Source organism: Silene latifolia, chromosome Y (genome assembly GCF_048544455.1).
Source record: "Silene latifolia isolate original U9 population chromosome Y, ASM4854445v1, whole genome shotgun sequence".
NCBI lineage: Eukaryota > Viridiplantae > Streptophyta > Magnoliopsida > Caryophyllales > Caryophyllaceae > Silene > Silene latifolia.
Window position 1 is genome coordinate 164,034,576 of NC_133538.1, and position 24,941 is coordinate 164,059,516.

Here is a 24,941-nt window from a genome sequence, read left to right on the forward strand (position 1 = left end):
CTTGAACCACAAAATGAGGCTACGACATCCAGGGGGAATGAGGGTACACTTGAACAAAATGAACAAACAGAAACAAACCCTCAAACATAAAATGATCCAAAACCAACAGTTGAGCGAACTGTTGAGTCAGAACCCCAAGAAGCCTCACCATTCTTAATCGTACCAAAGAAGTGGAAACACCAAAAATCCCACCCCCTTTCTAACTTGACCAGTGACTTGAATTCGGGAAGGAAAACAAGATCATCCCTCAATGATTTCTTTGCATCTCATGCGTTCCTCTCACAAATTGAACCAACGAACATCACCATGGCACTTGAAGATCCGAGTTGGGTGATGGAAATGCAAGAGGAACTTAATCAATTCAAAAGGAATGAGGTATGGCATCTTGTCCCTAGACCTACTGGTTGTACCGTAATTGGTACCAAATGGGTCTTTTGCAATAAGCTAGATGATTCGGGCAATATCGTAAGGAATAAAGCTAGACTAGTGGTGCAAGGATTTAAACAACAAGAAGGCATTGATTATAATGAAACCTTCGCACCAGTAGCTAGGCTTGAAGCCATACGTATGCTCATAGCTTTTGCAGCTCAAAAAGGCATCAAACTGTTTCAAATGGATGTCAAAACGGCTTTTCTAAATGGTTATTTAGAAGAAGAGGTCTTTGTGGAGCAACCACCGGGTTTTATGAACAATGAATTTCCAAACCATGTTTTTAAATTGGACAAGGCGCTTTATGGTTTAAAACAGGCTCCAAGAGCTTGGTATGATCGCTTGTCAAAATTTCTTTTGGAAAATGGTTTTGTTCGTGGATCGGTTGATAAGACATTGTTCATAAAGTCACCGTGTGGTGAACTGTTGATTGTACAGATTTATGTCGATGACATAATATTTGGTGCAACGAATGAACTCCTTTATTTGTACTTTTCGGAACTAATGAAATCTGAGTTTGAGATGAGTATGATGCGAGAACTAGGTTTCTTCCTTGGGCATCAAATCAAGCAAACTCAAGATGGTGTGATGATTAATCAACAAAAGTACATAAAGGAGATGCTATGTAAGTTCGTATGACTAATTCTAAACCTTTCTCTACACCTATGGTTTCGTCCACAAAACTTAACAAAGATGAGAATGGTAAGAAAGTTGATGAAACGATGTATCGAGGTATGATCGGTTCATTACTTTATTTGACCGCTAGTCGACCGGATATTTTATATAGTGTATGTCTATGTTCTCATTTCCAAGCTAGTCCTAGAGAATCGCATTTCATTGCCGTTAAACGTATTCTTAGGTATTTAGTTGGAACGTCTAATTTGTATCTTTGGTATCCCTCACATTGTCCTTTTGAACTTTTAGGATACTCGGATGCAGATTATGCCGGAAGCGTTGTTGATCGAAAGAGTACATCCGGGATGGCTACTTTCTTAGGTCCGTGTTTGATCTCATGGGCGTCAAAGAAACAAAAAACCGTTGCTCTTTCCACCGCTGAAAGCGAGTACGTAAGTGCCGCATTGTGTTGCGCGCAAGTTCTTTGGGTTCGACAACAACTAAGGGACTATGATATTATCTTTGATTCAACTCCTATCTTTTGTGATAATACTAGTGCCATTAACATTTCAAAGAACCCTATACAACACTCAAGGACTAAGCATATTGACATAAGACATCATTTTTTACGTGATCATGTGGAAAAAGGTCAAATTCGTCTTAAATTTTGTAGAACGGAAGATCAAATAGCCGACATTTTTACAAAACCGCTTGAAAGAGAACAATTCGTAAAACTTCGGTTGGAAATTGGTTTGTTGGATTCCGCGTAAAATTTTATGACGACTTGCCCTCGATGATTGACTAGAGTAGATGTTACATTTGTTTTTATAAGTGATTATGTATTAGTATTACTCAATGAATTAGATGACTAATTTGTATGTAAATCCAATGGGTAAAGATATTATTCACATGGAGCCACTCAACCATCATCTAACCATCAAATCTCCTTTCCCCATTACCCATGTCCTAGCCGCCTAAACCCCACCTAACCGGCTACACCCACCTTCCTCTCAACCAATCAAATAAAAAAGCCTAAAACACTATTCACCTCATTTACTATATGTCCAAATTTTCAACTCTTAAATCATGACCTCTTTACTCACTTTCAAAATATTCAAAAAATTACATCTTCCCCAAATATTCTCCAAAACCGTCCTCCACATCCCTCTACCAATTGTCACTTTTACTTTCACTATAAGAATCCTGCCTCCAAAATCAACTAAGAAAACCTTGAAGGAAATCCAAGATTCCTACAAACCGAAAATACCATCGGTTGAACCACAAATCGAAAGTCTTGGATCAAAAACTGCCCAAAATCAAAAACCTCCAAAGAAACCTAGAGTCTTTGTGCCGAAAACCCCAATGACAAGGAAGAAATCAGTTGCTAATCGTCCTAAAACAGCTGCCGAGGCTAGGAGATTCTCAAGTCGGGTGTTCAATCAAAAATTCAATTTGAATATGCCGCATGCAACCGAAACCGAAGGTGAAGAAAGAAGCACATGGGTTGTTGGTGAAGTTGATGATGATGGAAATCCAATCATTCAAGAAGTTGAGGGAGTTGATGTTGGTGTTGGTAAGGAAAGTTAAAATGATGAGGAGATTGTTGATGAGGATGCCGAGAAGGAAGGAGAGAAAAACAGTGAGGAAAAGAAAAATGAAAGTGAAGAGGAGAATGAGGAAAACATTGAAAAAGAAAAAGAAAAGAGTGTTGAAAAATCAATTGAAAAAAGTGAGGAAAAAGAAAAGAGTGTTGAGAATGTTGTTGAGGAATCCGGTGAGAAGAGTAATGGGAAATCGAAATCGAAATCAAAATCGAAATCGAAGGGAAGTGTTGGTAGTGATGAAATGTTGAAAGATATGGTTGAAAATAAAAGGCGAAAAAGGAAAGGCAAAACCGTGAGTGAGGCAACGGTTGTGGAAACGGAACTTGACACGGAGAAATTGAATGCCGTCTTCAATGATGACGAGTTATTCAAGGAGGAAACCGTTCCCAAACCGAAAGGCAAAGCAAGGAGAATGTCCACTCGGGTTATCTCAAGGAAAAGGAAAGTGGAGGAAATGGCAAAGGAAGTCGATGAATCGAATAGTGCTATGATTGCTATTGAGCAACCTCTTGATGAGAACAAGTCCAAGGCACTCGAGATTCTTCATGGGTATCGCTTTCCAAAGGATATCTTTGATTTTTGCAAACATGTCATCCAAGGGAACTTTAAATCGGGCCGTCGCTATGAACTCGAATGGTATGATTCGTCCCCCGCTTTTAAATTCTTTAAAGATGCAATTCATGCACAAAAGTGGGAGAGTCTTCTTAATCTATATAACCGAGTTTATTTAGCGGAGATTGTTCAATTTTATACTACGGTCAAAGTCGATGTCCAATCGGGTAGTCTTACCGCCGTTATCAATAACAAACCCTTGTGTCTCAATGTTGAAATTGTCGGGAAATTGCTCGGTATTTCTACAAGCGGGTTGTCCTCATTTTCTAAGGGTGGTTGGCTGACTATTGATGGTATAAGTTCCTTGACCGTAACAAAGTTTCTAAGTCCCAAAGCTACGTCCCCTATCATACTCAAACCGAGAGAAATCAAAATAAACCACCGGTTCTTTTTCAATTTCATTTTTAGAGCCTTGATTCCATGTAATGAGAGCCGTGGTGTGTGTGGTGTGCTAGACATGTGGCTGATTTATTATCTTGCTAAACACCTACAAATTAACCTACCCGCTTTGATGTTCTTTCACATTGATCATCTTGCTAAGATTGTTGAGAAGCGTAAGGTTGATAGTTCCACCGTGTTAGCATATGGGATGTGGTTATCGGTCATTTTTGAGAAAATGGATATTGTGGACTCGACTAGTTTCGGTGTGGATCACATGTGTGACACTCTGACCTCGGGAGTTTTATCACAAATGTACTTGAAAATTGAAGGTGATAAACTTGCTCGTATTTGGTCGGGTATGAAGGCTACGGATGTCGCCTCCTCCTCTATGCAATCGTCTTCTATGACACGTCTCACTAAGGATGTTAAAGCCTTGTTGGATCTCCAACATGCTCAAATGAGTGAGATTGCGGGTCTTCGTTTGGAAGTGTCGGGTTTGCGTAAGGAACTCAAGGAGGTTAAGGGTCAAAATGAAGAGCTCTTAGAGATGGTTCACGGGTTGGTTGGAGAAGATGAAACCAAAGAAACCGATGATTGATCTCTTGCTCATAGCCGTGCCTAGCCTATGCCTAATGCCGTACCAAGCCTTTTGCCATAACCATGCCTAATGCCTAATCAAAACAAAAGCCTCTCTAATCCCTTTTTACCTTGGCTTTGTGTTTGTGATTTCTTTTACTAATATTGGTTATGTTGTTAGTTGTTGAACAATTTGTTTTGTATAACTCCAATCCTTATTTAGACTTGTGTTCTTCCTACTTGATGATGTCAAGAGGGGAAAGTTGTTTAAAATTGCAGGTGGTGATTCAATGACTCTTAGGCTTGCGTACACCGTAACTATGTTTACTTGATGATAATATGTTCTACCTAGGCTAACGAAAAATTTGACTAATTTTCAATGACCATGTATTTATGCATCTTATTTTGATCATGTTTTGACTTGTTAACCTTGACCATGGATTAAGGGGGAATTGCACACTGAATTTTATTTGTCTTGCCATCATCAAAGGGGGAAATTGAAGAAACCCAATTTGATTAAGCTAGTGTTGATGATGCCTTAAGACAAATTAATCTCATTTGTTATTTAATTATGTGCCTCTTAAGTTTAACCATGTAGCATGAAGCTCCAATTGTCAATTCAAGGTTATCAAGAATGTCATCATGAAGATCAAAGATGAAGATAGTCATTGGTGCTAATGTCATGTGTTGTAAGGTGATCGTTTAACATGAATTTACGTCTAGGTGCAAAAACAACAGTTGAGTCAACAGTTAATTAAGACTCGTCTTTGAAAGAAATATGTCGAAAATATTTGAATCTTTGTTAAAGTGCTTTCAACTTTCAAAAATGTTTTCTGGAATTATTTTGAAGTCTTTTAAAGAATATAGAGCTTTCAATGACTTGCTAAGGAGTTTGCTTTCACAATAAGACACTTACTATAAAGGGTTATTTAATGCCATTAATCCATCATATGCCCATCCTTCTCCATTTAATCTATCCTATTGATTATCCCATATTAATCCCATCTTTACTATCATTTAACTTATATTACTACAGTGGAAGGGCAACCTGTTACAAAGGTCACCCTTCATCTTAAACGCCCAAATTAAAGACTTCTTAAACACATCTTTCACCCACTTTTGTTTACTTTTAACCTTTCACCACCCTTCTTCTCTTCCTTTTTCATCTTTTTTCATTTTCATTCAACTGAATCCCCATTATCGTCAATATTGAAGACGCATTGAAGGTTTGACATCTGCACATTCAAGCTTCACCATGGATAAGGTCAACCTTGACCTTGACCTTGGTGAAAGGTTCTCCTTTTCCCTTCTTCATTCTTATCAATTAGGGCTTCAATTGAGCCACGTCTGAGATCAGTTTCGGTGCCGGAATCGAGGAGCGGATTATGAGATGAAATGGGCAGCCATGGATGCTAGGAATTGACACATCTGGTGGTGAATTTAGTAGTTGGTGTCGGGTTCAATTTCAGCACCCCATCGAAGTGGTTGATTGGCGATTGTGGTGGAATTCGGTGTGGGAACTCGTGGTGGTTGAACTCCGGGCTGTTTCTGGGTTGATGTCGTAACAGAGGGCTGCCATGGGAGGTGTATTTTATAGTAGGAGAATATGGGTAATGGGGAATGTGAAAGGTTATTGGTGTTGATGGTAAATGCAGGTAGAAGAAAATGGCAATGAAAGTAGCAGAGGTTGAAATGGTTTGGTGAATTGGTTTTTCAAGGTCAAGGTTGATCTTTGATTTGCTTTGCTCCTCAAATGAAAGGGGCGAAAATTTTACAGTGGGAATGAGAGACAGAGAAGAGGGGGAGAAAAATGAAGAACCCAGAAAAATGAAGAAGAGAGATGAAGGATGTAATTAAAGGTCTTAAAATAGGGAGGAAATGATTAATTAAGAAGGAAACCTGCTAATTAGTGACGTTCACTGGCTATAACAAGTCTCCTTCACGCCTGGTGCAACCTAAGTTAAATGATAGTAAAGATAGGAGTAATATGGGATAATCAATAGGATGGATTAAATGGGGAAGGAGGGGGCATAGGATGGATTAATGGCATTAAATAACCCTACTATAAATGGGTTGTTTGCTTTTACATTTATGGAAATGTTTATGATTCCCATAAACACAACCATTTATGCTTGCTTCTTGTTGAAAACCCAACCTATTTGTGTGTGTGTGCACAATCTGATTTCTTGCAATCTTAGGCACCAATTTCTTGAGGAAGAATACTCGGTTGCTTGGTGAAGAATTCGGATGGCTTTGCATGTTGCCCAAGTAAACTACTTACATTATTTTAATCACTTGTGCTTATGAGTGTAAGATATTTTAATGTAAAGTATACTACTTGAAAATTATAAATAGCTTGCTTAATTCATGTTTACAAGTGTGCAACAAACGATTTTTAAACTGAAAAAGACTTAAGCTTTCAATCGAGTAAATTAACTTTGCAAAACTGTTTATCATTTTCAAATCTTTGAATCTTTTGCAAGTTTGTTTATTTATCTTTTGAGTCTTTTACTTGAGTTTGTTGTTGCACCTAGTCGTTTTAGTCGTGTTCAAGGATCCCGTGTTTTGTACTTAAACTTTATCTCCTCCGTTCAATTGAGTGAACAACATTGAGATAAGTGGTCTTGTAACAAACGGATAGAACCAAAAAGTCTTAGGATAGAGTTATCCTTAAGCACGAAGTCTTCGAAGCGGAGTAGCTTTTGAGCATGAAGTCTTTCGGCGGAGTAGCACAAAGCAAGAGTCTTATTGCGGAGTAGCTTTAAGCAAGGAGTCTTTCGGCGGAGTAGCCCAAAGCAAAAGTCATGGAAGCGGAGTAGCTTTTAAGCATTAGCAACCGGAGTAGGTTGGGGAGTTGTTTTATAATTCAGGGTGATCTTAGTTTGTATGAGTTTACTTCTGAGACGTTTAATAAAATAGCGTTGGACGTAGGTCGCGGAGTAGTGACCGAACCAGTTTTTAAAAACATCGTTAGTCGTGTCTATTTCGTTTTATTTCCGCTTCACACTCTACTCACGTTTTTATCTACGAAATCAATCGTTGAGTACATCTGTAACTTCGCTTCTTTGAATCGTTGTTGAATACTTCTAACTCTCTAGTTCTAAGTATCGACTCCTCCTTTCATCTAAGCATTGTTTAAAGTGTTTAAGAGTTTTTAAAGAAGCTTTCACTAAGCTTAAATTTTAAATAGACACCTAATTCACCCCCTCCCCCTCTTAGGTGCCCTCGTCCTCGACTCTTCAGATATGCTAGCCATTTGGGCTGGCCTAGACCAGATTGATGTCCAACACCTATTTGTTTGGATGAAGTAAGTTTCTTAATAAATAATTTCATATTCTAATATTCTGACTACTAGATATTGTTTTAAATACCGGAATTAATACCATAATAATGTAGGATATTGAAATTGAGAGTGATCCCCGAGAATAAGATTCCATCTGATCAATACGGATTCCTGTGCCCCTATGTTTTATGTTTATTTATTCTGGAATTCTCGTTCAAAGATCGGGTAGATTATATTGCTCCGCAATTGGCGACAACCAAGAAGCTGATTTTTGCCTCTTATAATAATAAAGGGTAATAAACAAATTAATATTACGTTTCCCCCTACAATTGCATTTTCATAACTAATATATATACTTGTTAATAATGATGATGTCTCTTGATGTAGGACTCATTGGGTGCTAGCAGCCATCATGCCGACAAAGAAGAAAGTTTTTTGGTTGGACTCTTTACATAATCAACCAAGCGAGACTTTTAAGCGCTTGATTAATAAGTAAGTTTATAATACTGATTTATTTATAATAACATTAAGTTTCAATTTTTATTTATAGCAAAAAGCTCATTTTTGCCCCTAAAAAAATGAGTTTCTGCCTCTTTTTTTTTTTTTTTTTTTTAAAAAAAAGGGCCTTTGAGAAGAGAAGAACTAACGATCAGGATCAACCCACGAAAGGTTCTGATGATGGCCCTGATTTTATTACGATAACAGGGGTACGTGCTCAAATACAATACATTAAGTGCAAAAATATGTGTTTAATACTAATACAATACCTAAAGTTCAAGATTCTGATGTGAGCCTTCTCTCGTCTGTTTGTTTTTATGTAATAATAGGCGCTCGCCAGCCGGATAGCATACAATGTGGATACTACGTTTGTCGATTCATGTTGGAGATTATTAGGCGAAGATATATCCTTATTCTAGAAAAGGTTAGTAATTTAATAATGTGTTTATTACTTTTTTAAAATTAGAGCTGATGTTGTCTTGCTTGCTACTATACCATGATGTTGCTATGCAGTATTTGATGTTGTTACAATAATGTCTTGTCTTTGTTTTTTCCGCAGTATGTAATCAACCCGTCACAAGAGATTCAGCAGTACTCAAGTATAGATATAGACGAGATAAGGGACATGATGGACAAATACGTCTTAGAAAATAGAAATGCATGATACTCAGAGTTTAGATCAGCTTATTAGTAAATTTTTTGTTGAAGTTAGGGAATGATTAGTTCATGTAAATTTAACTCCTTGTAAGTATATATATATATATATATATATATATATATATATATATATATATATATATATATATATATATATATATATATATATATATATATGATGTTTGTTGTGGTTGAATTGAATCTATTGAAATCGATGAACCCAATTTGTGATTTATCTTTGTCTTTGGTATATGGTGTCTTTGTTTGATATATGCAGGTTTTTGAATGGCATGAAACAAATTTAATTTTTAAAAACATTAGGAGTTCGTACTAAAAACGGTTACTAAAAAAATTGTTGTGAAGACCTTTAATAACGGTTACTAAAAAAAGCCGTTGTTAATACCTTTCACAAATACCGCGCATAATATTCAACAACAGGTTTTAAACGAAGAACCGTTGTTAAAAGTGTTGGAGCTGATGTCCTCCACAAATTAGTGTGATAACATTTGTAAATATCTTACAGGTTCACAAGGGTAGACTTCGTATATTTAATCAGTTGATTAACGTTTACCTAATAACGGTTGGCTTGCTAGAAAGTTTGATGTTATTATCATACAGATGGCGGTGATCAACTGGTCCCTAAAGGTCACACCTATAGGACGTATTTGAGAATTGTGGTTATAGAAATATAATTACATTGATGCCCAAAATGACTAAAAAGATAGTCAATGTGTTGATGAGATAATTATTTAATGAAAATTAAATAATATTAAGTTGAGACGAATTAACTGTCAATTCGTAAATTAAATATAATAAGTTATATTTAATTAAATATATATAAGGTTAGTTTGGACGAATTAATCTGTTAATTCGTAGTTAAATATAATTTGTTGTATTTAATATCAACAAGTTGAATGTGTCATAGTGGTAATAGTGAGGGTACACAAGCCAAGAGGTCATGGGTTCGATCCTCACTAGATGACAATTTAACACACTTTATATATTTTTGGAAAGACCAAAATAAGGAAAATACACTCCTTATTTTCGGTCTGTTTGGCCGAAAATTAGGAGGTTATTTCTTTCCTAATTGATTTCGGATTTCGGTCTATATAAAAAGAAAGGTAGAGAATTATTTCTAACCTAATACTTTTTCTGACCTTGCCTCCTCTTTCTCATCACAAGAACACAAAGACAATAAAATTTTACAGAAAATTTTAGATTGATTTCTGCATAATCAAAGGGCATATCTCAGATCGTCTTGGGTGCAACTAATAGGCGAATATCAGTTTTGATATTGTTCTTAGGCCAATTTTGCTAGGACCTGAGGTTAATTCTAAATCCTTTTACTTTCGTTTATGTATTTTATTTTATGACCTTAGATCATCTTTATTAAATTGTTATAATCCTTCATGTTAAAGGGAAGTATACAGATTATTTCCCACAAGTGGTATCAGAGCACTAGGCTACGATTTTAATCTTGATGATTTTCATAAAAATTGTATGTAAACTTTAACCTGTTTTTCGAAAAATTAAGGTTTCGAATTTTATGATTCGGAATTTTTTTGTGTGTGCCGTTTTTTTTCTTTCTAGTTTGATGATATTTTTTCCATTCTATTTTTCATATTATAGTTTATAATCAGTTAAAATTATCATATGAAGAATTGGTTGTTTTAATTTAATGCAGATTAAGTTAAAATTGAATGGAATCATCATGTTTATGATAAAAAGATTGTTTTTGCTATATAGTTTTTGGCATATAAATTGATCATGTTCATTATTTCATATGCCAATCATGTTCTAATAGCAAAGGTAAACAATTTAGTCATCAAATCTAGTTTTAGGGCATTTTGCCGCAAAAGGAAAGAAAAAAAAAGAGAGGCCGTTTTTAGGGTTTACCGAAAAAAAAAATTTTTTTTTGTTAATTTTTGCTTTTGGTAAACCGAGAAAAAGAAAAGAAAAAAAATTAGGAAAGTTTTTTTTTATTGCCTTTTGCCGAAAAAGATGGAGAAAAATTTTTATGGAAAGTTTTTTCCTTGTTTTTTTTCCTATTTACCAAATTAAAATAGGAAAGGGGTTGTTTTTTTTATTTCAGCCGTGACAATTAAAAAAAAAAAATTGTTTTTTTTTGGCCGAGACATATTTAAAGCATTGGATTTTTTTATTTTTTTTTATTTTGGCCAATTAGTTATTGTGAATCGGTTCACAATTTAATGATACCGAGTTATTTTAAAGCAGTTTAAAATTTTGACGGATAGAATTCATATTACAAGTGTAATATAGATTATGTATGAATTAATGTGATTAAATTGCGAAATTGTCACTTAATTTAATTTAAATAGGTGGTTTGGATAAATTAATCAACATAATTAATTTATTGTATTATGTATGTTTAATTTATTTTAGTTGATGCTTTTATTTTTGTTGAATGAATGAATTTTATTTACGTATTTAATTTTTGCAATCAGTTGTATTATGTAATACTTAGTGTGGCCTTAGTCAATCATGTTTTCGTAATGAAGGAAACATGATTTTTATGTAATTATGAGATCTCGAATCTCCTTTATTTTTAGTTTTGGGTTTTTGAAATTAGAATGTAATTAATAGTTCAATTATGTAATTTTATTTATTATAATTTCAAAGAAGACTAAAAAGATGAAGATTCAAGCTCACTCCCGCTACATGGATCAAGATGGAACATCAAGACAAGCTTCTCGGGTCCAAGGATGGATTCCAAACTTGTATTTATTGTTCATTTTGATAGGATATGCCACACTAGGACTTTTACTGTTTATTTACGTTTTTCATTTTATTGCTTTTCATTCACATCCTAGTAATTGCATCATATTCCGCCTAAAACCAAACCACCTACTACTAAAATGCATGAAAATTGACTCATATAGTTGTAAGTTAAGTTTTCATAGACATGCAGATGTCACAGTCTATAAGCCATCACTTTAGTTTATATCATTCTCGCATGCTAGATTATAGTTCACTTAAAATGAATTAAAAATAGTTGATGGGATCTTCCTCTAAAAACAGAAATTGAGATAAGTCTTTATAAGGGCAAACATCTATGAGTCCCTTCTTCGTCGGTAGGCCTAATATGACCCCTTCTACGTTGGGTAAGTAGTTGTGTTGAATTAGTTTACCTCAACATCATAGTCCGAAGAGTTTCTCGTGATTATGATGGACTAAAGATAGAATTTACAGAAATTTATCGACCAAGAATTCTAACGGTAGAATTAGCTAACAAGTTAGCCTATCAATTTACAGAGAATTGAGTCTTGGGGTCATTTATATAATTCTTGAGGGAGGTCAATTGTATAAATGTTTTTGAGTCTTCGCGTTATGACATTAGTTCATTAGACTTAAAATAAAAACGATGCATGCTTATTTTTTTATTCTTCTTTCGCAGTGTAGAACACGCTAATTATCAATAATACTGTTACAACAAATGGCTGGAAATAACGCAATCCCAATGCCTAGTGCCACACTAGATCGTTCATCCTGGCTAAAAGTATTCATGGACCAAATGAATCAGTCCACGCGACTGAAGAATGATGGGTCCAACTTTGCGGACTGGGAGGCGGCACTACAGAATGCAGCCATTGCTGACGGTAAGCTCAGGTATTTAACTGAGCCAATACCGGTCAACCCAGGCCCAAATGCAGGAGCCAAGGAGTCACTCGCTTATAGTGATTTCGTTTTGGAAGCGGGTGCGATAATAAACGTACTCATCTTTGCAATGGAAACCAATTTGCAGAGACGCTTCATTGCCCATGGTGCAAACAAGATTTTCACCACGCTCACTAATGAGTTCTCGAAGGAACCGAGAATCATCACATATGAGCATACCTGTCGCTTCTTTGATGCGAAACTCCAGAAGGGCCAACCGGTTAGCCCACACATTCTTCACATGATTGAGAATGTCGAGAAACTGGAGTCACTGAATTGTAGAATCAGTGAGAGCATTGTCATTGACCGAATGCTTCATTCTCTTCATGATGGTTTTGCCCTTTTCAGGGCGAACTACTACATGAATGACTTGAAAAAGAGTCCTCATGAGCTACACTCCCTACTCGTACAGACCGAGAAGGATATGAAATTGAGTGGGAGCATGAAGCAGGATGTTTTCACGATTCACAACAAGAGTAAAGGTAAGGGCAAGGCTCATGGCGACCTAGCTGTAGGTAAGCCAAAGTTTAAGAAGCCAGGAAACGGTAAGAGTGCGCCTGGTGAGACTAGTGGCTCACAGGGCAAGACAAAGAGCAAGGGCGGTGACATAGAGTGCCACCATTGTCACAAGACTGGACATTAGAGGAGGAACTGTCCCGTCTACCGTGAGGACATCAAGGCAGGCCGCGTCGTTCCTATTGGTATGTCATCTTATATTCATATGATTGAGATTAACCATGCAAGTTTCGGAACTTGGGTACTAGATACTGGTTGTGGTTCTCATCTGTGTAATCATTTGCAGGGCCTAAAGAACATCATACCTCTCGAAAAAGGTGATGTGGACTGCGAGTCGGAATGGAGCACGAGTAGTCACGCTGCCTCGAAGGGAACATATGTAATCCAACTCCCTAGTGGTTTTGAGTTATCTTTAAATAACTGTTACTATGTACCCAGTTTATCTAAGAACATTATTTCTTTTTCCGTACTTGCTAAAGACGGTTTTACATTTTCAATAAAGGATAATAGTTGTATTTTCTCTTTTACTGAAATGATTTATGGCAAAGCAGTTTCCATGAATGGAATTTATATCTTAGATCAAACCACGGAAGTATTACACATGAATAATAAGAAATTAAAGGTTGGTGACAAAGATCAAACCTATCTATGGCATTGTCGAATGGGACACATAAATGAGAAACGCGTAAAGAAACTCGTCGATAATGGGACTATTCCCTCATTCGGATTTTCTGCATATGGCACGTGTGAATCATGTCTCATTGGCAAGATGACTCGAATTTCCTTCAAAGGTGTTGGAATGCGCGCTAGTGACCTATTAGGACTCATACATACAGACGTATGTGGACCTATGTCAATTATCGCTAGAGATGGCTATAGATATTTTATCACTTTCACGGACGATTTGAGTAGATACGGATATGTCTACTTAATGAAGCATAAAAGTGAGTCCTTTGAGAAATTCAAGGAATACCAGAATAGTGTACAGAACCAACTGGGTAGAAAGATTAAAGTACTCCGTTCAGATCGTGGTGGCGAATATCTTTCAAATGAGTTTGATCAACACCGAAAGATCGTGGAATCGCTCTACGAGTTAACTCCACCTCGAACACCTCAATTAAATGGTGTGTCCGAACGGAGAAATCGAACCTTACTTGATATGGTTCGATCCATGATGAGTCACACAAAGAGTGCACGAAACATTATGGGGTTATGCCCTTTTGTCGGCCGCTCTTATACTTAATCAAGTCCGTCTAAAGTCATCGACAAGACTCCATATGAAATGTGGAAGGGAACGGTACCTAACTTGTCCTTTATTCGGGTTTGGGGCTGCGAGGCTTATGTCAAGTGGAGACACGAGGATAAGCTCGGCCCGTGATCGGTCAAGACATACTTTATAGGTTATCCAAAAGGAACATTTGGTCATTACTTCTATTCGCCAACCGAACATCGAGTTTTTGTTGCGGCTAGTGCGACGTTCTTAGAAAAAGAATTTCTCGAGAACAAGTCGAGTAATAGAACCTTCGAGCTGTCGGAGATTCCAGAACCAACAACCGAGGAACAGATGGAGGATGCTGTACCTCCAACTGATGATACGGTTAATATTCCTGAGGAACCTAGGAGGTCGGGTATAGACTCTCATCCTCCGGACAGATACATTGGTATGGTCGAGGAGAATGATGTTTTACTTCTAGAAAGTAATGAACCCGCAACCTATTAAGGTGCTGTGGCCTGTTCCGACTCAAAGCTATGGCTCGAAGCCATGCAATCCGAGATGGACTCCATGTATGAGAATAACGTATGGGATCTAGTTGATTTACCTAATAAGTTAAAACCTCTACAGTGCAAATGGCTTTACAAAATAAAGCGTTCTATAGACGCGCAACCAGATATCTATAAGGCACGACTTGTGACAAAAGGTTTCACTCAAGTGTACGGATTGCATTATGATGAGATTTTTGTATCTGTAGTCATGCTACGTTCCATTCGGATAATCTTAGCGATTGCCGCATTTCATGATTATGAGATTTGGCAAATGGATGTGAAAACCGCCTTCTTAAACGGTTATTTGGAGGAAGAGTTGTACATGGTGCAACCCGAAGGTTTCATAGATCCTAAACATCCTAAGAAAGTATGCAAGCTTAAGCGTTCCATTTATGGACTTAAGCAAGCTTCTCGGGGTTGGAATCATCGTTTCGACCAATTGATAAAAGAGTATGGTTTCACTCGATCGATCGAAGAACCATGCTTATATATCAAGTCGAGTGGGAGCAAGATTGTATTCTTGATATTGTATGTCGATGACATACTCTTGATTGGGAATGACATTCCTCTCCTTTCTTCGGTTAAAGAATGGTTGAAGAACCATTTCCAGATGAAAGATCTGGGTAAGGCACAGCGTATTTTGGGAATCCGTATCTACCGAGATAGATCACGACGGACGTTATCACTTAGTCAAGAGTCTTATCTAGATAAGGTTCTTGAGAGGTTCAGCATGACCAACTCCAAGAAGGGGAACCTTCCTATGACGACTGGGATGCAGTTGAGCAAGTCTCAGTAACCCACGACACCTGAAGGTATTGAGCGCATGAGTCGTGTTCCTTATGCTTCTGCAATAGGATCGATCATGTATGCCATGATATGCACACGTCCAGACGTGGCATATGCATTGAGTATGACGAGTCGGTACCAAAAGACTCCAGGTGAAACACACTTTGGATAGCAGTAAAAATATCCTCAAGTACCTACGGAGGACTAAGGATTGGGTATTGACTTATGGAGGCGATACTAAGCTATGCACAACCGGTTACGCAGATGCTAGCTTCCAAACGGATCGAGATGATTCAAAATTTCAGTCTGGGTTCGTCTTCACTCTTAATGGTGCTGCGGTCAGCTGGAAGAGTTCCAAACAGAGTGTTGTAGCAGATTCTACTACTGAATCCGAATACTATGCCGCTTCGGAGGCAGCAAAGGAAGCGATATGGATGCGTCAATTCTTACAAGGGGTTTCGGTAGTTCCTAGTTCGAATGACCCGATCACCATCTATTGTGACAATAGAGGTGCCATCTTCCAGGCTAAGGAGCCAAAGTCTAGAAACAAATCTAAACATGTACTTCGGAAGGATCACCTGATTCGTGATTACATGGAGCAAGAAGAGATAGTGATTGGCAAGATTGCGACGGATGATAACATCGCAGATCCTCTCACCAAACCGTTGAATTATGATAAGCATGTAGGGCATGTTAATTCCATGGGAATTAAACATGTTTCTAAGTTGTAGTACTTGATTATGGATTTGATACATTATCTTTTTCATATATTATTTATAATTTCATCATTTTATATATATAATATTTTGTTTTTCATGTGGATTGTACTGACAACATTGAACGCCACAAAGTGAACTGAATTACATTATATTTGTTTTGGTCCGTAATCGCCAATGTGAGCTGATAACTCCGGCTATTATATTGTGCAGTCGATTGATGGTGGGTTCAACGAGCCATAAGTTAAACGGTTGACTAATCGATCACAGATACGAGATTATGACGATACCTCGTAGGACAACTTTTTGTGACAACGTAATGGAGTCCTCAATGTTTTATAACATTCGGTGCCAGGTCGTGGATAGGACATCCATTGTGTACCTAGAGTCGATTCTTTGGACTATCAACTGTCTCTTGAGATTAAGGCAGTCTTTGGGTGACTTTGGTTTCTTTCTCACGGTCTACCGTAACTGGGGCTAAGTAGATATTTTCTGGGTCATTTCATACTGTGCTTACGTCTGCAGGATTCGAGTTGAGTAAAATATCCATCCCTTATCAGGTATAGTTATTTCTCAGGGCCACTCGAGGAGTTGTAACTGAAATGCATGGCCATGCTCGAATGTTGATTCGTTTATCAGTTAAGTTACTCTCTAGTCGGGAAAACCACTCTTGATACTGATCGCTTGTAAAATACGACCTTTGTGAATTCGGATTTGCAAATTGTTTTACATTGAGTGGGAGACATTTTAAAGGATATGAGAATCGGTTATCGCACATACACTTGTGAGGACAAGTGGGAGTTTGTTGGAGCTGGTGTCCTCCACAAAGTAGTGTGATCACATTTGTAAATCTCTTACAGGTTCACAAGGGTATACTTCATATATTTAATCAGTTGATTAACGTTTACCTAATAACGATTGGCTTGCTAGAAAGTTTGACGTTATTATCATACAGATGGCGGTGATCAACTGGTCCCTAAAGGTCACACCTATAGGACGTATTTGAGAAATGTGGTTATAGAAATATAATTACATTGATGCCCAAAATGACTAAAAAGATAGTCAATGTGTTGATGAGATAATTATTTAATGAAAATTAAATAATATTAAGTTGAGACGAATTAACTGTCAATTCGTAAATTAAATATAATAAGTTATATTTAATGAAATATATATAAGGTTAGTTTGGACGAATTAATCTGTTAATTCGTAGTTAAATATAATCAGTTGTATTTAATATCAACAAGTTAAATGTGTCATAGTGGTAATAGTGAGGGTACACAAGCCAAGAGGTCATGGATTCGATCCTCACTAGATGACAATTTAACACACTTTATATATTTTTGGAAAGACCAAAATAAGGAAAATACACTCCTTATTTTCGGTCTGTTTGGCCAAAAATTAGGAGGTTATTTTTTTCCTAATTGATTTCGGATTTAGGTCTATATAAAAAGAAAGGTAGAGAATTATTTCTAACCTAATACTTTTTCTGACCTTGCCTCCTCTTTCTCATCACATGAACACAAAGACAATAAAATTTTACAGAAAATTTTAGATTGATTTCTAGCATAATCAAAGGGCATATCTCAGATCGTCTTGGGTGCAACTAATAGGCGAATATCAGTTTTGATATTGTTCTTAGGCCAATTTTGCTAGGACCTGAGGTTAATTCTAAATCCTTTTACTTTCGTTTATGTATTTTATTTTATGACTTTAGATCATCTTTATTAAATCGTTATAATCCTTCATGTTAAAGGGAAGTATACAGATTATTTCCCACAAAAAGTCTTCACAATTTTGGAGGGAAAGTAACAACAACGGGTTTTAAACTAAGAACCGTTGTTACTACAAATTTCAACAACGGGTATGTATCATATACCCGTTGTTAAAAGTCTTCACAATTTTGGAGGGAAAATTACAACAACGGTTATACATATGACAACCGTTGTTATATTATTCCCACTAAATTTTTGAAACACTTTCCACAACGGCTTACACGCAACAACAACGGCTTTTAACCGTGGTGAATACTTTCGACAACGGTTTAAGTAAATAACCTAACCGTTGTAAATACCTTTTACAACGGCCACTTTAACAACGTCCGCTTTTTGTTTTTACAACGGTTTTTACCCGTTGTTATAGCCTGTATCTGTATTAGTGATAAAAACCTTCATTGCCATGGTTGATACTCATTTTGGAAGAAAAATTAAAGTCAATAGGTCTGACAATGCTTTTGAGTTAGGTACAAGCAATATTTTGGCACAATATCTTCTTGACCAGGGTATTATTCACCAGAGATCTTGTTTCCACACTCCCCAACCAAATGGTATAGTAGAAAGAAAGCATAAACACTTATTAGAAACAGCAAGAGCTTTAGAACTTCAATCTAACTTACCTACTAAATACTGGGGTGAATGCATTCTCACTGCAACCTACATAATTAATAGGTTACCTACTAGAGTTCTTCAAGGCTTATCTCCTTTTCAAGTTTTATTTGGTAAAGTTCCAGATTTGCACCATATGAGGAGTTTTGGTTGTCTTGTATATGCCTCTACTACTAAGCCTGGCAGGGATAAGTTTACCCCCATGGCTACCTCATGTGTCTTTTTGGGCTATCCTTATGGAAAAAAGTCCTACAAATTATTAAATTTGGAAGATAAGTCCATCCTTTATTCTAGGGATGTAATTTTTCAAGAAAATATTTATCCTTATGTTTCTCATTCTGATAAAGGATATATATCTGTGCCTGTGGATGATTCACCTGTCACACCCCGTATTTTTATACAAACTAACACATCCAATACTGTTACTGTGGATCAAACTAATTCAAATGATCAAGTTACTAACATGGTCGGTGATTCTGTTATTCAAACAAATAGAACTAATACTCCCAATAACACTATACCAGTTCCTAGAAACAATGTCCATAACAACACAAGGACCTCTACTAGGTCAGTTAGACCACCAACCTATCTACAAGATTATGTTTGTCCTCAGCAGAGGAACTGTAATGCTGTTTGCTGCCACACACTAACCTCTTTATGGGAGAATATTTGTTCTCCTAGTTCTTTTTGTGCTTCTGTTTCTAGTATGTCTACAGCCATTTCCAATCCAAGAACCAAAAAGTTATGATGAAGCAGCCAAGTTCCCTGAGTGGCAAGATGCCATTGCAGTTGAATTTAAAGCATTACAGCTCAATAGAACTTGGAAACTTGTTCCTTTACCAGTTGGAAAGAAAGCCATATCATGCAAATGGGTCTTCAAAGTTAAGCAAAAGTCTGATGGCACGATTGAAAGATATAAGGCAAGGTTGGTAGTCAAGGGGTTCACACAAAAAGAAGGCATAGACTATAATGAAACTTTTTCACCTTTTGTGAAAATGACAACAATCAGGACCCTGGTGGTAGTTGCAGTAAAGAAAGGATGGCAGCTGTGTCAGTTGGATGTAAATAATGCGTTTTTGCATGGGGATTTACATGAGGAGGTTTATATTAAATTACCCCTTGGGTTAGAGGTTTCTAAACCTAATATGGTTTGCAAATTGGAGCGATCTCTTTATGGATTAAAACAAGCATCCAGGCAATGGAATGCTAAGTTATGTCAAGCCCTGAGAAACAAAGGTTACAAGCAATCTTTGAATGATTATTCTCTTTTTTCAAAGAAGATAGATGGTAAGGTGGTTCATTTAGCCATTTAGGTTGATGATATACTCATAAGTGGAGATCATATTCAAGAGATAGAAAGCCTAAAACAGTATTTAGATGCTGCATTCAAAATCAAGGATTTAGGATGCATCAGTTATTTCTTGGGAATGGTGTTTACAAAGGTTCACAATGGGATGGTAATCACCCAAAGGAAATTTGCCACTGAGTTACTCCAAGAGTTCAATTGTGATTGCACAAGACATGTCAATAGTCCTTTAGATGCTTAAGATTAACAGTAGATACAGAGAACTTAATTGATAACCCAGCTGACTATAGAAAAGTTGTTGGCAAGTTGAACTATTTGACTAACACCAGACCTGATATATCCTTTGCAGTCCAATTGCTTAGCCAGTTTATGGCCTTCCCAAGAGAACAACATTGGTCAGCAGCTATACATATGTTGAGATATATTTCCAAAAATCCATATCAGGGCATTTTAATGAACAATCTGACTGCTTATAATTTACAAGGTTTTTGTGATGCTGACTGGGCTGCCTGCCCTGAAACCAGACGTTCTGTAAGTGGTTACTTGGTGTTCCTGGGTGGTTCACTTATCTCTTGGAAATCCAAGAAACAGCAGACAGTGTCCTTATCATCTGCTGAAGCAGAATACAGGTCCCTGCGCAGATTAACTGCAGAGCTAGCATGGTTGAGTAGACTTCTGCATGAGCTTGATGTGCCTGATGTCCTACCCATACCAGTTAAATGTGATAGCCAAGCTGCTATAAACATAGCTAAGAACCCCGTCTTCCATGAACGCACAAAACACATTGACTAAGATTGTCATTTTGTGCGTGAAAAGCTTCAGGCAGGGCTCATTGATCTATCTTATATTCCTACAAAGCAGCAACCTGCGAACATCTTCACAAAGGCATTATATGGACCTCAGCACAATCTTATTCAGTCCAAGCTGGGAATGTTCTCACACCCTCCACCTTGAGGAGGGGTGATAGAATATAAGCTAACAAACTTAGTCAGAAGTTTGTTAGAGTTAGTTGGAGGTTAACTAAGTTTGTTAGAGTTAGTTGGAGGTTGTTAACCTATCTTTACGTCGGTTAGATTCTTAGTATAAAAGGATGTACAACCTCAACTATTGTAACTACTCTTTCATTATATACAATTTATAAAGATTCAGAATCTATCTCTCTCTCTTTCTCTCTCTCTCTCTCTCTCTCTCTCTCAATCTTATAACATCAATCAATCATCAAACTGTAATCATGATGAACTACCAAGTTCAACATATGAATCCTCAATTTACACATGTTTCTTTTAGGTTTTCCTTCTTGCTAGTCTTGGTGGGGGCTTCTTGACCCTTTTTACTGCAGTTTCTATGTTGTTGGCATGGATGTGTAGTCAATTGCTCTGCAGCAATAGCCAATCGTTAAGGTCAAATGTGTTTGATTTCAGTTAGTGTAAGTGTGGATATGAATAGTATGAATGTGTGATAGAATGTTGGCCTGATATTTGACATTGTAATATAGGTCACTTGTAGTCTATATATTTCCTTTGCTACCATGCATGACATTTTTGGTACATTTTGGTGGGTTTCTCATACAATTTTTATTGAGAATATGGGCATGATGGGCTCTGTTCCACCTCCTTTTGGTAAATTTTTATATAGATCCATTTGGCTGTCAGACGATGTGCTCTTAGTTCTTCCAAAGATGGAATTAAAAATTTCGACAATGTATATGTTTAGATAGGCTTTTAGGTTCAATGCACTTGTACAAGTTTCATCTAACCCGTGCTGGAGTGGTTGGAGTTGGAAAGTATCTAGGTAGACTTGTTTGACATTATGCTATGCTAGGTTGCTGTCCGTTGAATGAACTGAAAGATAGTGCAAATGGGTTGTTGTATCTAGAGCCACACATCCATCTTTTCTTAATTTCTTCTATTAGATACTTGTCTCAGTTTTTTTATGCTCTTAAAACCTTATCACTGCCCTTCTTCAAGTAGCATACCACTCTAGACTTCGGAGTTACATGCGACAACCTAGGGGGTATTAATTAGCAAAAGTTAGACACTACCTTCCTTGACTGTGTTTCAAGGATTTTAGGGTTTATGATTTGGTTCTCTGAACAACCATTTGTCATGTTGCTACTTAGATGGCTGTGTCGAAAGATTGTTGGTTAGATTCTTGTGGGAACCATTCTTAAGCATATTTGCTCTGGTTTTAGAAGGGAATAAGATTGGATGTAATAGAGTGGCCTGTGTTGAAAGGTTGTTAGTGGGATTCTTGTGGGAACCCCTCTTAAGCGTATTTGCTCTGTTTTCGGAAGGGAAAAGAATTTAGTGATAGACATTATTCCATTTAGGTGTTCACGGAGATCATGAGGTCTGGCTTGTCTTTCTGTTTTGAAAAAGTTTCACATATGGGGGAAGTATAGGGAGAAGTAGTTAGTTTGTTTAGTTGATTAGTTGGAGTTTAGGTGAAGGAATTTGTTGTATATTGATTTGTTCTGAATTTTTTGGGATACATGAAATGGGAAGGGAGGTCTCTATTTATAGAGCTCATCCTCCTACAACCCAAGAACACCCTAAAATAAAGCATTCTAGAGTGACCTAGACATGTACGATTCTAGACTTTTCATATACATACAAGATATTTCTAAAATGTTCTAGGTTTCTCTACACACCTAGAACATTTATGTCTCTTCTAGACTATCCTAGACTCTTCTAGTACAATCTAGATCTTCGTACATCATTCTAGAATATTCCGAATACTTCTAAAACATTCTGGAACCTTTTAGAACATTCTAGAACATACTAAAAGTCTCATACTTCAACAATCTCATCAGGGCATAATTAATTTGTACCTATCTAAACGAGTGTTGTTTTGTTTTGCTATATTGACTTTCTTACGTTGTACTTCTATGTAGCCGGTGATATTTATGTTTTCGTAGTTTTTGTACACTCCGTCAAATACAGTTATTTTTGTATTCGTCTCTTGTCGACATGCGATTTTGATCGAATGACCATTTTGCAGGATATTTTGTGCATGATATTATAGCGGCTGTTGGTAATTTAAGTGTAATTACCGGTTCATTTTAGTGTACTCGGGTTTGGTTCGTAGATGGGTAAGTTCGTTATAATAATATGTAAGTTCGGGTAGTAGGGAGTGTACACTTGCATAATTATTTACGAATTTACAAAATAGTTTTCATTTGAACAACTATGACGGGGGGCTTCGGGGCAATGCCCGGGAAACTTTGACGGGTTTTAATTCCCACAATAGACATTTAATATGTCGGAATTTGTAAAAAGTTACTAGTCTTCACAAATACATCCCCCTACAACTTTTCATATCTATATGAATAGAATGGGTTGAAGATGTGTGGAACACAGACAATCTCATCTTCTACATCATTGAACAATCTAACAATCTACACACAATACTTCTGAATTACTTCTTTGATTTTGGCTTGTGCCCAAAATCAGAGGGACACCGTCTTATCTCAATAGGAAATTCGGTTTAACCCGGGCACAAATAAGGGTCGAATTGTTCTATTAGGAAAGCGAAGTCGATTCGGTGTGGTTAATTATTGTCAATCCTTATTCGTGTATACTCAAATATCTAACAATCTAATAGAACAATTTTCGAAATCGCAAATGGTAAGGAAATGACAATGGGAGTGTTAATTTCAGAAGAGGCATGAGAAGATGCATTTCTTATCTGCAACATTTTGATGGTGTGTGTGTGTGAATACTGCTTGTCCTCAGTGCAGAGTAATATGAAGATTTATTCTTGCAATTTATTGCACACTGGGATGATGCGTGTGGTATAACATCAATGTAAGTGAAATCTGGTTATATTTGGATCGTGCCCGGTAAACGAGATGGTGTCGAAATTTGGAATATGTTACAATGATCGTCATTTCGTGAATTCTAAAAGTTTGTGGTGGAACGATGGAGTAGATTAGTAAGGCCAAATCTTCGGGTTTATGAGTTTGATAGTTGGATTCGAAATCTAGAATGCTTCAAATACGCGAGGTTGATGTCTTATGAAACAGTGCTCGTATTGAGCAAACTGAATTTAATTCGGGCAACTAAAGTGTAAAATCATCGTGAGATAAGTTTTCTTTCGTATCTCCGATATTTGTGATATGTAATAATAAAATTACGCATGCCATGTGTGTCGGTGTGTGTGCCTTTATTCTGTGATGCCATATCATAATGCATGATGTTCATCTCAGACGCACGACATGTTTTACTGATATTAATAGCAGTTAGATTTTTATGAATTGCACGCTATCACTTTGTTGAAGTCGTGACTAAACATGAAATTATAGTTACGAGTTGTTTGTTGCATAATGATTATTTTCTGCAATATTTAGATCATGAATATTATACTGTAATAAAGTATTTCAAAGTGTTAAAAGTAATTTTCAGATTCCTTACTTGTTTATCATCAATTGATTAGTATTGATGTTGATGATGATGAAGTTGTTAATACAACTTGGGTTATTTTATAAAATTGGAACATAAGTGTGGTTGATACTAACCAGTGTATTCTCTTTAACATAATTTCATGTATGTATTTAATGTATATTTGATCGGCATGAATGCTAATCAGTGGTCTAAAAGTGCGATAACTCTTTCTGTTTGTCGGATTTACTCACCCTTGTTTGAATAGTCTTTATAACTGACTCTGTTAATGGCTAAGTCAAAGTCGTACTAATCTTAGATGAGTATTTGTATATGCAACATGAAAAATAGGATGGAAACGGATTGATGGTACATTAATATAATGCCTTAATTGGGTTCTCTTTCCACTATAATAAGATCATGTTGATTTATTAGTATATACTCGGTATGAACTTTGTTTCTCACATAAATGCAATCATCATAAATGAAGTATATGATATACATTGACTGAAATGAATGATGGTAATAATGGTAGGATGATGTTTCACACTATGATGCTTAATGATTATCAAGGATTATCTTATCACATGATCATATTTGACACCATATTAATTTGGTGGATATTGAAATGCATGAAAGCATGGACTATATATTTTCTCGTTACTTTTATCTGCGCATTGAGATTTACATCATTTATCTTATCATTTTATCATATTAAATAGTAATAAAGTTGGTTGTTAGCTTTATAATGTGGGTGTGA

At 36.6% G+C, this 24,941-nt stretch overlaps 1 pseudogene; it reads left to right on the plus strand.

The window, feature by feature from the left end:
* LOC141629325 (uncharacterized) overlaps positions 1-24,941 on the plus strand; it is a 68,155-nt pseudogene that overhangs the window by 37,469 nt on the left and 5,745 nt on the right.